Raw genomic sequence first — 3,667 nt, forward strand, 5'->3', positions numbered from 1 at the left:
TAACACATTTTATGGATGATTTTTCCTTAGAATTGGTGAATTCGATGCTCCTAATACTTTAATTTCATGTTTTATACTTAGGTGAGTATAGGAGAGCGAAAGAAATGAGAAACGGGCAAAAAACGGAGAAAATTAGCCAATGTACGAAATCAACACAGCCTGGACCTCCTCACATGGGCATACCACACGGCCGTGTCAATTTGGCAGAATCGAAGCCCGACTCACACTAGTGGACCACACGGTCGTGCCTATTTAACAGGCTTGACCATGACCTGAAGTAATTGCACACGGGCGTGTCCCTGTCGAGCTCAAGTTACCAATAGCCAATGGGTATATCTACCGTATATAAAGATACCGTCAATTTGTACCAATGGCTTGCAATATAGAAATGCATTTCGGTATTGCTTAAAGCTCCAGAATAGATGCTTAAATACTTGGCATCCACGGAGTAATTGGTTGTTGTAGTACGTAGGTTCCGTTTTAAGGTCTGTTACGCAACCTGGGACATATCTCTCCTGCACCTTACACCACTGCCACATATCATTATATGAAGCGTCCCACCTACCATGCATCTTTCCAACGCCTTCTGCTTAGCTATCCAAGCTTTGCGGTAAGAGGGCATGTACCTCAATTGGCTACGAATATTGGCAATTAAGACCGGCACTGAAGTTTTAGGATCTGCCTTCACCTTTGGTAGTATTAAGGTAGCTAACATATCTGAATCCATCTTAAGATGATATTTCGAAACACTTGTTGTAACAGCCCGATTTTGGGCCTAGTCGGAACAGTGGTTTCGGGACCACTATTCCGAGGCCAGAGAAAATTATTTTAGTATTATTTTATGTGTTATAATATGATTTTATAAGTGCATGTTAATTTTGGTATATTAATTTTAGCGATTTCTAGTCCAATTTCGAAAAAGGACTAAATCGCGTAAAAAGTAAAAGTTGTGTTTTAATACCTAAAGGTGTTAAATTGCCTTGTATCTTAAATTGGGGGTCTTTAAAGTGAAATTAGGCCATTGAAAGTGTGATGGCCGGCCATGGGAGACAAAATAGTTGAAAAGTCAAAATTAGACAAAATAGTTTTATTATTAACAAATAAAAAAAAAGAAAAAGAAAAAGCTATCATTTTTCTCTTCCCCTTCACCGAAATATGCAGCAAAGAAAGGGTTTTGAAGCTGGAAAATTTCAGCAACATATTTCCCTTGCTTGTAAGTCATTTTAATGTCTTTCCTTGATGATTTTGTATTTTTGGAACCCCAAAGCATAAGCTTTCATAAGAGGATTATTTTGCAAAATGATGAAGAGTCTAGGGTTTTACCATGAGAGTAAATGTGTTGTTTGCTGTGTTTTTATGGAAGATTATGAGTCCTAGTTGTCTAATAAACAACTTTTGTGAAAGAAATTGCATGAAAATACCTTAAAAAGGGGTAAATTGCTAAGTTGTAAAATAAGTTGTAAATGTGTAAAATAGTTGAAATTATGAGTTGCTATAGTTATGAAAATGGTTCATCTAGACTCAAGGAGTAAATAAATGTGATAAAAATTAATTTACGAGCATTGGGGCAAAAGTGCAAATATGCAAAAGTTTAGGGGTCAAAATGAAAATTTGTAAAAATATGATTTTTAGACCCATATGAATATTATGACTGATTGGTAGGCTAAATGTGATGTTATAGATGATGAAAATTGAGACTTGGACCTAGAACGGAAAGAAATCGATTTATGGACGAGTACGTCCTTTTCACATTTGTGGTATCGAGGTAAGTTCATGTGTAAATAATGTAGCATAATGGTTATTTTAAGTTATTGATGTTAATTATATGTTATGCTGAATTTTATTATGAAATATATGCTTTGTGGTTATTTTGAATAAAATGCAAATTAAGTGTATTATTTGTTAAATATAAAGTGCTACCGAGTATTGGTTTGGTATTTTACGGAAGATAGCAAGGAGGCGTGTTCGAGGAAAATCCCGTTTGAACCTTAGGAATAGATTAGGATACAAGTGACATGTCACTAGAATGGTTGAGCATCCGAACTCGTTGAGTTGAGTCCGAGTTCACTTATGGATGTGGAATGTCCGAACTCGTTGAGTTGAGTCCGAGTTCGTGAGATGTAACTAGGCATCCGAACTCGTTGAGTTGAGTCCGAGTTCACTTACGGATCTGACGCCCGAGCTCATTGAGTTGAGTCCGAGTTCACTTATGGGCGGGTTACATGGTAGCTTGGCTACAAATATGGCACTTATGTGCAAATTATCCATGTATCCGAGTTATATTCCGATGTGTTCAACGGGTAAAATTTCTAGTGGAATGGAAGAACACTTAAGATGTAGGTGACGTATTGGTAAGTATTGTGAAATGGATATTTTGGACAGGTATGTACTTAACCCTCGGGTTGAAAATAGATACAACAACGATAAGGTGGTAAGATCATGAATGAGTAATTTAGCCTTGACAGATTTGAGTTACTGCAGTAGTGTAACTTTGAAAATACACTAAAAATAGTGGAAAATGAGTTAGAGGCAGAATAAAATATGGGATTAAAGCTTAATGAGTCTATTTTCACATGAAAGAAACAGAGGAAGAAAAGAATTCCATATTGTTTGATATTTGAATTCTTGTGAAACAGGGTCTGAATGAATTCGAGATCCCTGTTCTAACTTTAGAAATTCACCAAAAATTGTAAAAAAATTATTAAGAGCTATACCTTACATGAATGGATTCCTTATTGAGTCTATTTTTATGGGAAATAAATGGCATAGTCGTTGGAATTTTGTACAGGGAGAAATTCGGTTTGTAGTGCATAGGGGTCAGAGTGGTCATACCCTGAAACAGGGGAGACTTTAACTAATAAACTGTACTATTTGGCTTAACCAAAATTCTGGAAATTTTATGGAAGAAAGAAAAATAAGTCTAGTTTCAGGGAAAATTAACGGAACTTAATTCGGAGTTTCGTAGCTCCAGATATAAATAATTTAGTGACTTTTACTCAGGAAGACAGCTTGTAGTAAACTTGAGAATATGTTATAAACATTGATAAAACAAGTTAATGAGTTGCTTATTGTTTTCATATGAACTTACTAAGCGAAAGCTTACCCCCCTTCTTTCCCATGTTTTCTAGAGTTTCCAGGTTAGCTCGGGTTGGAGGCTGTCAGAGATATTATCACCCTATCGAGTTAACGTTATCGATAAGTAAACTCAAGTGATTGAGTCTATGGCATGTATAGGGTTTTAATGTGAGTATGTAATATTATGATTTAGCCAAAGGCATTGGCTTGTTATTAAGGTAGTATTAGTCATGTAAATTGGCCTATGTCGGCTAATGACATTATGGGCCCATATGATTATTCTTATGCATGTATGTTATTATCTCTTGTGATGTGGCTTACAACATGTATGCCTAGAGATTGAATTGAGATTCATTGATGAGCTAGTAACTAATGCAGGATTAAGTGATTGGTAAATAGTTAATAATGCTTCATGAATGGTTTGTGATGTAATGATAGTTATGTCTAGTATGTGGTAATGATATGGGCAAATTCTATAATATTTATTGTATAAGAAAATAACTTGAGCATAACATGTTTGTAGATGTTTAAGAGCTCATTTATGCCACGTTATATGTTATTGGATAAGTATGTATCTATGCATGTGGTGTGA

At 35.5% G+C, this 3,667-nt stretch overlaps 1 long non-coding RNA gene across 1 annotated transcript; it reads left to right on the plus strand.

The window, feature by feature from the left end:
- The first annotated feature begins 759 nt into the window (after nucleotides 1–759).
- LOC128280836 (uncharacterized) lies at nucleotides 760–3,195 on the plus strand. Its single transcript, XR_008271019.1, has 3 exons — nucleotides 760–1,213; nucleotides 1,682–1,765; nucleotides 3,129–3,195. It is a non-coding gene; the product is annotated as an uncharacterized LOC128280836 (long non-coding RNA).
- Nucleotides 3,196–3,667: the final 472 nt, after the last annotated feature.

This window comes from Gossypium arboreum, chromosome 9 (assembly GCF_025698485.1).
Source record: "Gossypium arboreum isolate Shixiya-1 chromosome 9, ASM2569848v2, whole genome shotgun sequence".
Taxonomy (NCBI): Eukaryota; Viridiplantae; Streptophyta; class Magnoliopsida; order Malvales; family Malvaceae; genus Gossypium; species Gossypium arboreum.